The sequence below is a fragment of the Triticum aestivum genome, chromosome 2D, assembly GCF_018294505.1.
Source record: "Triticum aestivum cultivar Chinese Spring chromosome 2D, IWGSC CS RefSeq v2.1, whole genome shotgun sequence".
NCBI lineage: Eukaryota > Viridiplantae > Streptophyta > Magnoliopsida > Poales > Poaceae > Triticum > Triticum aestivum.
Genome location: NC_057799.1, coordinates 49,033,352 through 49,047,276, shown reverse-complemented (window position 1 = coordinate 49,047,276; position 13,925 = coordinate 49,033,352). Strand labels below are relative to the sequence as shown.

Genomic DNA, 13,925 nt, shown 5'->3' with positions numbered 1-13,925 from the left:
CAAGGCCACCTCCTCCGCCTAAACCTCCACCTTTCCCGCCACCAAACCCAAATCCAACGCCTCCACCATGGCCGAGCCCTCCGCCAAGCCCACCCCCAGCACCACCGCCTCCTCCAAGGCCGCCACCTTTACCACCTCCGAACCCGATCCCGACGCCACCACCATGACCGATCCCTCCGCCAAAGCCGCCTCCTCCGCCAAAACCGCCACCACCGCCCAACAAGCCTTCCTTCTCCAAGCGACGCGCCTCGGCGGCCACTCCGAGGGCCAACACCACGACCAGCGCCGCGAGCGCCACACCCCGCACGCGCCTCCCCATTGCAGCTCAGCTAGCTACGCTCCACTCAAAGCTCGCTGGTGGGGACTGATGCTCTGCTGTGTTCTGAAGCTGGACCGAGGCCGTGCAGAGCCTTATATAGCGAAGCTCAAGGTAGGCCGAGGCCGGTGCAGCTCGTCTAGCACTCTAGCTTAGGAGTGGAGTAAATGCGGTTAGTTGGCGCGCTGGCTGGCTGGCTGGCTCTCGATCCCCAATCTGCGAGCTGAGGTCGATCGGTGGGCACGCAGGAGCACGATGGCGCGACGCGGCGACGATCGATCGGCGAGGAACACGGTGGCATGAGGGAGCAGTGCGTATGGCAGGGCAGTGGGTGGGTGACAGGGTGTAGGGGCGCCGCGGATTTCTTCGCCGGTGTGAGTTGACGGTGGAGTACTTGGGAGCGATGGCGACGTATCTGCCCGGAGAGGGAGCCGGGAGCGCGTCGGCTGGGCGTGCCGGTGGGCGCATTTACGCTCCCGTCTGCCCAACCAACCAGCAGACCGCGCGCGTGCATGCATGCATGCACGCGGACGCGGCTAGCTGCACTTGCGTTTGCATGTTACTAGTACAATCGTGCATGTGGACGTGGTGGCCCCCGTCATTCGTCTGTTGGAGAGTAGTACTTACGTGCGTTAAGCAACTGGAGTAGATGTAAAACTTGAAAATGATGGGAACACATGGACGTGCTGCTGGTCTGGTTGTGGATGTACGTACGTGGGTGCGTCGGTGCGTGTGTGCCGTGCCCTGCGTCTCTCGTCGATCTCACGGCGCACATACAATGACACAGCGTACACTATGGATGTGCATCTCCACCGGCAAGTGCAGCGCATTATTTCTGGTCATGCGTACGCGCAAAAGCACCTGCTGGGTCGGGTCGGCCATACGACGTAGGTACGCATGCATGCAAACGCATTGATATGCTGTGGACTGTGGTACAGTGAGCCATCACATAAGCATTTATTGGAGCAGCATTTGGCAATGAATTTCTGCGCGTACCAAGTCGCCGAACCGACAGCTACTAGCTAGCTGACCACGGAATTCCACTCCACTGTCCATTTTATTATTTTCCTTTCTGAGTTGTAGTACTCCTGCTGTTCATCGTCGAGACCAGTCTGCAGGACAGGATGCAGCTGGTTTCGATTCAGCTTTAGCCCATTCCTGAGAGCAGAGCTAGCGGAATGGTGCACTGCACTGCACACGGGATCGGCCGGGCTGGCCGTCGGCCAACCAACCCCGGTGGGTTCGGGCCTGCGTAGTCCGCATGCATGTGCGTAGCGTAGCTTGCCAATTGATGGGGCGACGAGGCGTACGCACAGCTATTTTCAGTGAAAAGGAAGGGTCGGCGAGTACGCATAATGCAGGAGATAAGAGGGCTGCACGCCACTTGATTGCAGGGAAGGAGACACGGGCAACAAGGCATTCAATCCCTGGCACATGGTGATGGCGCGTCTCTGCAAATCCGCCTTGTAGCACCTCATAGCAGATTGTTGGCAGGGCTGGTAAGATATTTATCATCCATTGAAACCAGATGGTATAGGCGTTCGTAGTCTCCGTGTTCAGACACAACCTGACACCGCATGTATAGATGCCAATGTATACGTGAAGAATGCATACGGTGTCCATGTTCTTTTCCTTTTAGCGAAAATACTATTTTATACGGACCTAAAAAAATCTGACAAAGTATACACATAAGCACGTATTTGTAGCATACACGTACAACATTTCATGAACATATATGCCCCATACGTGATGTACACACGGCATTTTACTTGTTGCATTTGGCCCAGATATTTGTCTTCCTTGTGTAGCCTGCAAATAATCGCACTGGTTAATGAAACTTTACACGGTACTTGAAGACCATGCATATGTATTTGTAGAAAACAATTGATATGTTTTGAAACTTTTAAATCTATTTTTATATTTTTTTGAAAAAACAAGACCCCCCTATGTACTAGTCTAAGGCACATAGTTTGCACGTGTGCACTATTTGTTAATTACAGTTTTTACACGAGCGAGAGAAAATTCGATACAAATTGAGCACTTTTTGCATGAATTGTTTTATCTTGGCAACCACCTGCTGAGTTACAATGTCCTGATAAATTTTCACTTTCTTAAATTGTCAAAATATGTCAAGATTCTTTTTGCGGGTACGTAATTTACAAACTTGCATTCAATATTCACATAGTGGCAGTTCAAGTCATGGGGTCATATTTTGTTCAGAAAATGATCGTCCCCGTGCGTTCTACATCACTTGGATGTTTTTCTTTTTTGAGCGGTACATCACTTGGATGCAGATGGAATGCAACCAGGGGCTGGGCTAGAATTATCAAAGGGTCGCATATCCAAAAAGAATTGCCAAAATATGGTATATATCTCCATATATACACGTATATATATGCATTGTAGCCTTTTACATGTAAAACTCGTGAAAAGTGTGGCAAACAACCGTCCCGCTCCTGCCTTCTCTCCGAGGCTGAAGTACGATTTTCTGCCGACTGACAGTTGGTCATACGGGCCATGAAGCTTGCAACTGAGCCAGCTGTAGTCACTCCATCTAGTTCAGAAATGCTATTACCGTGTTCTAGAAAAAACTCTTTGTTTTTCTTTCTAGTAAAGGCTCTCCGGAGATGAGCGACAAACGAAGTTTTTCCCCCTAGGCGATCTAGGGTTTCAACCTTTCCTCTGGCGACCACGCAAGAGTCCACGTAAACTCTCACCGGCGGCCGGGGTTCCTCCGGTGATTGGTGATCTTACCCGGATCAGGTAACTCCGGTTTGGTTGCACGGCGGATCCGCTGTCACTGGTGGACAGGGAGTTGGAGGCTAGGGTTGTGGAGATGAACAATAGCAGGGAGCAAAGATAAGGGGGGGCTTGGAGGTACCAGAGGGGAGTAAGGCGGAGGAAGCAAGGGCCGCACGACTGTCTACGCGGGAGGGGGAGGGGGAGGAGAAGGATGGAAGGGCGAATGATGGTGGAAGTATATCGGAGATGGATGAGGAAGAATTCTGGGACTACTATGGCCCCAAACCGAAACTAGAAGATCAATTCGCAGATATGAATCTACATGGCCAAGAGGAAGATGACCTCGATTTCTCTGCCGAGGTGGACGAGCGGATTAAGGATGTTAGATGGTTGGGGCTGTTTCGGGTACATACTACTTGACGTTTTAGTCACGCAGCTCTGCTGAATCAGATGCGCAATGCATGGTTCGTGGTGCAGGGAGTGACTTTCAGTGTAAAAGGACCAAATTTATTCCTCGTTCAGTGCCATTGTTTGGAAAACTCTCTATACAAAAAACATGGTGCTACTTGGAAGCACAAGTGTGGTAAAGGATAGTAGTGTGCCCCCTCTCTTTTTCTCTCATTTGTTGATGGACTCTTTTTTTTATTCCTCATAGGTAGGAGCACACTCTAGAATGCATCACACTTTGTTTACTTAGAACTCTGAAAGAAAAATAATGACTACAAATGAATGCCTCTGGCAGTGTACTAGGATGTGTGATGATTTCAGCTTAACATGTATATCACTTATGAATGGTGGCCCCACAAATATCATGTTAGCTCCATGATCGTGCAAAGCAAAATGACAATGAATGCTCAAGTCATATAATAAATTGTAACAACGAAAGTTGCATGACAATATATCTCAAAATGGCTATAGAAATGCCATAATAGGCATGTATGGTGGCTGCTTTAAAAAGATATAATGATGCTTTTGTGTGAGAGAGCATATCATCCCACGGGGTTGGATGCACCGGCGAACTGACGAAGTATGCACAATGTCTCAGTGTGAGAGTGGGAAATGCGTGGCACCGAAGAGGCTAGCAAAATATGGATAGAGGTAGTGCATAAAGACTGCAACTCACAATAAAAATTAGGTCAAGGTGGTAACCGAGGGCCCCACAGCTCACGTGGAGCGCCCACCCCCTCACTGCGCCACCTGCCCTTTTGGCTGGCTGGTGGCCTCTCGATGTGTCCCGAAGCTTCCAGTGTTTCTTGTTGCCCCAAAAATCGTGTTAAATCGGCAACATATTTTGACCTCCTTAGATATTGGTTTACTGCGAAACCAAAAAAACAAGCAAAACACAGGAACTGGCACTGGGCACTAAAATAATAGGTTAGTCCAGAAAAATAATGTAAAATGGTAATAAAAGTATATAGAAATGATAATATAGCAGCATGAAACAAAAAAGTTAAAGATAAGTTTGAGAAATTATGGATAACTTAATTAAAATACCCCATGGCATATCTATGAGGGTATTTTAAGTTACCTCGGGGATTATGCGAGCATATCGATGCATCTATGAGGAAATTCTGGTGTGGTGCACGAGAAGGTAAGAGGAAGACAGCGTGGGTGTCGTGGAGGGATATGTGTCAACCAAAATACTTAGTGGGATTCAGAAAGATGGAATTATTTAACTTGGCACTCTTGGCCAAGCAAGGATGGAGAATCATTCAAGAACCAAGCACACTTAGTTCTCTGATTTTAAAAGTAATTTCCAAACAACTAATTTCTGCAGGCTGAACTAGGGTCTAAGCTGAGCCTGATTGGGAGGTCCATACTTGAAGGCAGAGATGTTTTTAAACAAATTTTAGTTAGAAGAATAGGCAATGGAGAATCAACAAGTATTTGGTACAAAAATTGGCTCCCAAGAGAAAACATGATGGGGCCCTTGGCACCTTTAAAGAAAAATCACCCGGACCTAGTGAGTGAGCTGATTGATAAACCAAACAGAAGCTGGAATCTGAATGCACTAGATGAGTATCTTCTGTCCCTGGACAGAGATGTTCCTCAAATACCACTCCCTACGGTGGACATGGAAGATGCATGGGGGTGGAGTATGGAAAGGTTTGGGAATTTCTCAGTTAGATTGGCGTATCAAATGCTTATCCTAACCAGAAACAGGAGAGAAGTTTGGTTGAAATGAAGATCAGGAGGTTCTGATTCAAGAAAAAAAAGATCTTGAGTGAAAATTTGGAAGTATAAATTGCCGGGATAAATAAGAGTTTTTGCATGACGTCTAGGAAAACTGAGTCTGCCAACACATGATATGCCAAGTCACAGGAACATGGCAACTGAATCAGACTGTATGGTGTGCGGAAGGGAGGACTCCTGGCGGCACTCATTACTCAAATGCCGACTAGCCTTGTGTGTGTGGATTCTGGTCGATGAAGATATGTACGAGCACGTCGGTAGTTTTGGAGAGAACCATGAAAAAAAAAACTGTTTTTTCACCATGGATGAATGGATGAAGGAATATGAGTACATGAAAACGATGGTTACGCTGTGGGCACTGTGGAAGGCGAGACATGATTTTCTACATGAAAATATTCACCAAAGTCCATTCGCAACAAGTAATTTTATCTTGAGCTACTTAGCTGAATTTGAAGTGATGGAAGATGGAGACAAGCAAGCTAATAGAATTAGCGGGCGACCACCGGTTGACTTGGATTCCGCCACTGATGCTAGCTGCAACTACGTCGGTATTTCTCCGGAGAGGGAGGGATGATGTAGCACAACGACGTTAGGTATTTCCCTCAGTTATGAAACCAAGGTATCGAACCAGTAGGAGAACCAAGCAACACAACATAAACAGCACCTGCACACAAACAACAACACCTCGCAACCCGACGAGTTAAAGGGGTTGTCAATCCCTTCCGGGGTACGGCGCCTCAAGATAGGCAAGCGGACGTGAGGTAAATTGTAGTAGATTGATAGATCGAACGCAAAATAAAATAAATAAAGATAAAACGCAGCAAGGTATTTTTGTATTTTTTGGTTTAATAGATCTGAATAAAAATGCAAAGGAAAAGTAGATCGCAAGGCAAATATATGAGAAAGAAGACCCGGGGACCGTAGGTTTCACTAGTGGCTTCTCTCGAGAAAAATAGCAAATGGTGGGCAAACAAATTACTGTTGGGCAATTGATAGAACTTCAAATAATTATGACGACATCTAGGCAATGATCATTACATAGGCATCACGTCCAAGATTAGTAGACCGACTCCTGCCTGCATCTACTACTATTACTCCACACATCGACCGCTATCCAGCATGCATTTAGTGTATTAAGCTCATGGAAAAATGGAGTAATGCAATAAGAACGATGACATGATGTAGACAAGTCTGTTTATCTATATGGTGGTAGATATAAATCTTGTGTTTTTATCCTTAGTAGCAACGATACATACGTGTCGTTTCCCTTTCTGTCACTGGGATCGAGCACCGTAAGATCAAACCCACTACCGGGCACCTCTTCCCATTGCAAGATAAATAGATCAAGTTGGCCAAACAAAACCCAAATATCGGAGAAGAAATACGAGGCTATAAGAGATCAAGGAAACTCAAATAACTTTCATGGATATAAAAACATATAACTGATCATAAACTCGAAGTTCATCAGATTCCAACAAACACACCGCAAAAGAGTTACATCATATGGATCTCCAAGAGACCATTGTATTGAGAATTCAGCGAGAGAGAGAGAGAGAGAGAGAGAGAGAGAAAGCCATCTAGCTACTAACTACGGACCCGAAGGTCTACAAGGAACTACTCACGGATCATCGGAGAGGCACCAATGGAAGTGGTGAACCCCTCCGTGATGGTGTCTAGATTGGATCTGGTGGTTCTGGACTCTGCGGTAGCTGGATAAATATTTCGTCGACTCCCCTAGGGTTTATGGAATATTTGGGTATTTATAGAGCAAAGAGGCGGTCCGGGGGGCACCCGAGGTGGGCACAGCCCACCAGGGCGCGCCAGGGCTTCCTTTTGGCCCATAAAAAATCATCGTGAAGTTTCGTGGCATTTGGACTCCGTTTGATATTGATTTCATGCGATGTAAAAAACATGGAAAAAACAGCAACTGGCACTTGGCACTATGTCAATAGGTTAGTACCAAAAAATGATATAAAATGACTATAAAATGATTATAAAACATCCAAGATTGATAATAAAACAGCATGGAACAATCAAAATTATAGATATGCTGGAGACGTATCAGCATCCCCAAGCTTAACTCCTACTCGTCCTCGAGTAGGTAAGTGATAACAACAGAATTTGTGATGTGGAGTGTTGTTCATCAAGTCATATCATATTCTTGTCTTTATAGCATGGACATTTGGACTTTTATGTGATTCAAAGCAATAGTCTTGTTTTGACATAATAATTTAGATACTCAAGCATATCAACAAGCAACCATGTCTTTCAAAATATCAACGCTAAAGTAAGTTATCCCTAGCCCATCATGCTCAAACATTGATCCATTCATGAAACACACTCGAATATTAACTACACCCAATACTTGAGCACGATCATATTGCCTCCTAGTTGGTGCTTTTTATGAGAGAAGATGGAGACTCAAATTTCAAAATAAAAATTGCATAAAGTAAAAGAAAGGCCCTTCGCAGAGGGAAGTAGGGATTTGTAGAGGTGCCATAGCTCAAAGCGAAAAACTTAGAGATAAAAACATTTTGGGAGGTGTATCCATAGCACCAACGAAAGCGACTTAGAGTTCCCAACACCTTCCATGCTAGATATGCCATAGGCGGTTCCCAAACAGAAAATAAAGTTTATTCCTTTTTCCACCATTCTTTCACTTTCCATAGCTAACCGTATCCACGGGTGCCCTCCATACCAACACTTTCCAAGGAATTTATTATTTGACAACATAAAGTAATTTTTTTTTGTATTTCAGGACTGGGCATCCCTAAAACCTTTGCCTTACTCTCGTGCAATGACAAGTGAATAAACACTCATCTTGATAATAACACATCTAGCATGGAAAATATTAGCCACCCGTTACCGTTTCGCGAGCGAAACAAACACACAAAAGAGAAGTTTATTTTGAAAATTAGAGATGGCACATGCAAATTTGCTTAGAACGGCAAAAGAATACCGCATATAGGTAGATATAGTGGACTCATGTGGCAAAACTGGTGTAAAGGATTTTGGATGCACAAGTAGAGGTCATACTTGGTGCAAAATGAAGGCTAGCAAAAGATTGGGAAGCGACCAACCAAGAAACGAATAATCTCATAAGCAAGCATTAAGCATAATTAACACCGAATAATGCACCACAAGTAGGATATAATTTTCATTGCATGATTATTGACTTTCATGCATACATAGGGAATCACAAACCTTAACACCAATATTCTTACTAGAGCACAATTACTCATCAACATAACTCACATATCACACCATCATATCTCAAAATTATTACTAAGAATCAAGTTTATTTTGTCCAATGATCTTCATGACATTTTTTTACTTTATCCTTCTTGGATATCTATCACTTTGGGACTAACTTTATGTGTTGCTTTTCATAAGCTCAAACAAATATAAGTGAAGATCATGAGCATAACAAATTTTATTTCTCCCAAAATAATTTAAGTGAAGCAAGAGAGAATTTCTTCAAAATTTTACTAACTCTCAAATAAATCTAAGTGAAGCAAGAGAGCAATTATAACAAGTCATGATATAATTTTGGCTCTCTCAAATAGGTGTGTCCAGCAAGGATTGATGACTTAAAACACAAAATAAAACAAGCAAAGACACAAATCATACAAGACGCTCCAAGCAAAACACATATCATGTGACGAATAAAAATATAGCCTCGAGCAAATACCGATAGTTGTTGGAAGAAAGCAGGGATGCCACTCGGGGGCATCCCCAAGCTTAGTTTGTTGCTCATTTTTGGTTAATAGCTTGGGATGCCGGGTCATCCCCAAGCTTAGGCTCTTACATCCTTCCTTCATCCATCGTAAGATAACCCAAAACTTGAAAACTTCAATCACACAAAACTCAACAAAACCTTCGTGAGATCCGTTAGTGTAAGAAAAGTAAACTACTACTATAAGTGATGTATCAAACCAATTCTTATTTTGTTTTTGTATTATATCTACTATATTCCAACTTTTCTATGGCAAAAACTCATCAAAGAAAACCATAGAGCCATCAAAATAAGCACACAACACAAAGAAAACAGAATCTGTCAAAACAGAACAGTCTGTAGCAATCTGATTTGTTCGAATACTTCTGGAACTCCAATAATTCTAAAAACTAGGACAAACTAGATAGTTTGTATATTGATCTTCTACAGAAAGAATTAGCATTTTATCACGTTCTGGTGAATTTGAAAATTATTTTCGTCAGCACAAAGTTTCTGTCTTTTTCAGCAAGATCAAACAACTATCACCCAAGAAGATCCTATTGGTTCTTCTTGGCACAAACACTAACTAAAACACAAAAATCACAATCTTAACAGTATCATAATTGTGCTAACACTCAAGAAAATAAAGCAAAAAGCAAAAATACAAATTATTCATTGGGTTGCTTCCCAACAAGCGCTATAGTTTTACGCCCTTAGCTAGGCATAAAGCAAGGATCTAAGTTTTGTCATCTTTGGTTCGAGATCCATAAGATGCCCTCATGATTGATTCATAAGGTGGCTTAATTCTAGTTCTATGAAAGTGTTCCATACCTTTCCTCAAAGGAAATTGGAACTTAATATTGCCTTCTTTCATATCAATCACGGCACCGATAGTGCGTAAAAACGGTCTACCAAGAATAATAGGACAAGAAGGATTGCAATCAATATCAAGAACAACAAAATCTATGGGCACATAATTCCTATTTGCAAGAATAAGAACATCATTAATTCTTCCCATAGGCTTTTTAATAGTAGAATCCGCCAAGTGCAAATTCAAAGAACATTCTTCAAGATTAGTAAGACCAAGTACATCACATAAAGATTTCGGAATTGTAGAAACACTAGAACCCAAGTCACACAAAGCAAAACACTCATAATTTTTAATCTTGAGTTTGATAGTAGGTTCCCATTCATCATGCAATTTTCTAGGAATTGAAACTTCCAATTCCAATTTTTCTTCAAGAGCTTTCATCATAGCATCAACAATATGTTTAGTAAAAGCTTTATTTTGTTCATAAGCATGGGGTGAATTTATCATGGATTGCAACAAAGAAATACAATCAATCAAAGAGCAACTATCATAATTAAAGTATTTGTAATCCAAAAGAGTGGGCACATCACTAGTTAAAGTTTTGACCTCTCTAAACCCAGTTTCATCAATTTGCTCAACAAGATTTTCATCCTACGAAATATGGGGACGCCTTCTACCTAAAGTTGACTCTTCTCCAGTCCCTTTTTCATCATTCTTAACTTTACTAAACAAGGATTCAATAGAAGAAACACCAATCATTTTAAGATCTTCATCACTTTTGCAAGAATAATCACTAGAAAAAGCTTTTTCTAAAAATTCTCTTTTAGCTCTAAGCACAGCAGTTCTTTTCTTACTTTCATCCATAGAAACATAAAGATCTTTAATTGATTCATCTACTTTAGGCACAAAAAATTTCATCTTGAGATTTTCCACATCATGAGCAATTCTATCAACACTTCTAGAAAAATCATCAATCTTATTCAACTTTTCTTCTATGGAAGTGTTGAAAACTTTTTGTGTGTTGATAAATTCTTTAATATTATTCTCAATATCAGAGGTGTTCCTATTATTATTATAAGATTGACTTCCATAGGAATTACCATAATTGTTAGAGGAATTACTAGGAAAAGGCCTAGGATTAAAATTACCTCTATAAGCATTGTTGTTGAAATTATTTCTAGAGATAAAATTCACATCAATGGCATCACTATTTTGCTCAATCAAAGTAGATAAAGGAATATCATTAAAATCAATAGGAGCACTTTTACTAGCAACCAATTTCATAAGAGCATCAACTTTATCACTCAAAGAGGAAATTTCTTCAACCAAATTAAGTTTTTTACTAGTAGGAGCTCTTTCGGTATGCCATTGTGAATAATTTGTCATGATATTATCAAGAAATTTGGTGGCTTTACCCAAAGTAATTTCCATAAAAGTACCACCCGCGGCGGAATCTAAAAGATTACGAGAAACAAAATTCAACCCCGCATCAAAATTTTGTATGATCATCCAAAGATTTAACCCATGAGTTGGGCAATTCCTTAGCATCATTTTCATCCTTTCCCAAGATTGTGCAACATGCTCATGTTCAAGTTGCTTAAAATTCATGATCTGGATCCTAAGGGAAATAATTTTTGCGGGAGGAAAATACTTAGTGATAAAAGCATCTTTGCACTTGTTCCAAGAATCGATACTATTACGAGGCAAAGAAGAGAACCAAATTTTTACAGAATCGCGCAAAGAGAGCGGAAATAATTTCATCTTGACCACATCATTGTCCACATCTTTTTTCTTTTGCATATCGCATAATTCCATGAAGGTATTAAGATGGGACGTGGCATCCTCATTAGGAGTACCGAAAAATTGGTCTTTCATAACAAGATTCAGCAAAGCGATATTAATATCACAAGTCTCCGCACTAGTGGTGGGAGGAGCAAGCGGAGTGCCAATAAAATCATTGTTGTTGGTATTTGAGAAATCACATAATTTGGTGTTCTCTTGAGTCATGATGACTACACAACAAGACTGCATTCAAAAACAGATCCGACAAGAAAACGGCGAACGGAAAAAGAGTGGCGAATAAAACGGCAAATTTTTGTAAAGTGGGGGAGAGGAAAACGAGAGGCAAATGGAAAATAATGTAAATTGCGAGGAGATGAGATTTGTGACTAGGAACCTGGTTATTATGAAGATCCTCCCCGGCAACGGCGCCAGAAATTCTCCTTGATGGTAGCTGCAACTACGTCGGTAATTCCCCGGAGAGCGAGGGATGATGTAGCACAGCGACAGTAGGTTTTTCCCTCAGTTATGAAACAAAGGTATCAAACCAGTAGGAGAACCAAACAACACAATGTAAACAGCACCTGCACACAAACAACAACACCTTGCAACCCGACGAGTTAAAGGGGTTGTCAATCCCTTCCGGGGTACGACGCCTCAAGATAGGCAAGCGGACGTGAGGTAAATTGTAGTAGATTGATAGATCGAACACAAAATAAAAATAAATAAAGATAAAATGCAGCAAGGTATTTTTGTATTTTTTGGTTTAATAGATCTGAATAAAAATGCAAAGGAAAAGTAGATCGCAAGGCGAATATATGAGAAAGAAGACCCGCGGGCCGTAGGTTTCAGTAGTGGCTTCTCTCGAGAAAAATAGCAAACGGTGGGTAAACAAATTACTGTTGGGCAATTGATAGAACTTCAAATAATTATGACGATATCTAGGCAATGATCATTACATAGGCATCACGTCCAAGATTAGTAGACCAACTCTTGCCTGCATCTACTACTATTACTCCACACATCGACGCTATCCAACATGCATCTAGTGTATTAAGTTCATGGAAAAACGGAGTAATGCAATAAGAACGTTGACATGATGTAGACAAGATCCGTTTATCTATATGGTGGTAGATATAGATCTCGTCTTTTTATCCTTAGTAGCAACGATACATATGTGTCGTTTCCCTTTCTGTCACTGGGATCGAGCACCGTAAGATCGAACCCACTGCCGGGCACCTCTTTGAAGGAAATATGCCCTAGAGGCAATAATAAAGTTATTATTTATTTCCTTATTTCATGATAAATGTTTATTATTCATGCTAGAATTGCATTAACCGGAAACATGATACGTGTGTGAATACATAGACAAACAGAGTGTCACTAGTATGCCTCTACTTGACTAGCTCGTTAATGGAAGATGGTTATCTTTCCTAACCATAGACATGAGTTGTCATTTGATTAACGGGATCACATCATTAGGAGAATGATGTGATTGACTTGACCCATTCCGTTAGCTTAGCACTTGATCGTTTAGTATGTTGCTATTGCTTTCTTCATGACTTATACATGTTCCTATGACTATGAGATTATGCAACTCCCGTTTACCGGAGGAACACTTTGTGTGCTACCTAACGTCACAACGTAACTGGGTGATTATAAAGGTGCTCTACAGGTGTCTCCGAAGGTACTTGTTGGGTTGGCGTATTTCAAGATTAGGATTTGTCACTCCGATTGTCGGAGAGGTATCTCTAGGCCCACTCGGTAATGCACATCACTTAAAGCCTTGCAAGCATTGCAACTAATGAGTTAGTTGCGGGATGATGTATTACGGAACGAGTAAAAAGACTTGCCGGTAACGAGATTGAACTAGGTATTGAGATACCGACGATCGAATCTCGGACAAGTAACATACCAATGACAAAGGGAACAACGTATGTTGTTATGCGGTTTGACCGATAAAGATCTTCGTAGAGTATGTAGGAGTCAATATGAGCATCCAGGTTCCGCTATTGGTTATTGACCGGAGACGTGTCTCGGTCATGTCTACATAGTTCTCGAACCCGTAGGGTCTGCACGTTTAAAGTTCGATGACAGTTATATTATGAGTTTATGTGTTTTGATGTACCGAAGGTAGTTCGGAGTCCCGACTGAGATCGGGGACATGACGAGGAGTCTCGAAATGTTCGAGACATAAAGATCGATATATTGGACGACTATATTCGGACATCGGAAAGGTTGCGAGTGGTTCGGGTATTTTTCAGAGTACCGGGGAGTTACGAGAATACGGGGGAAGAAGTATATGGGCCTTATTGGGCTTTAGGGGAGAGAGAGAGAGGCAGGCCGCGCGCCCCCCAATGACTAGTACG

General features: G+C 42.0%; 1 protein-coding gene across 1 annotated transcript in view; it reads right to left on the bottom strand.

Annotated features, from left to right (window-relative positions):
* The window catches only part of LOC123051471 (calphotin), a gene marked incomplete in the record, with an annotated part of 2,036 nt that extends 1,490 nt beyond the window's left edge, over positions 1-546 (bottom strand). Inside the window, 1 exon segment of the mRNA XM_044474350.1 lies at positions 114-546.
* Between the last annotated feature and the right edge of the window lie 13,379 nt (positions 547-13,925).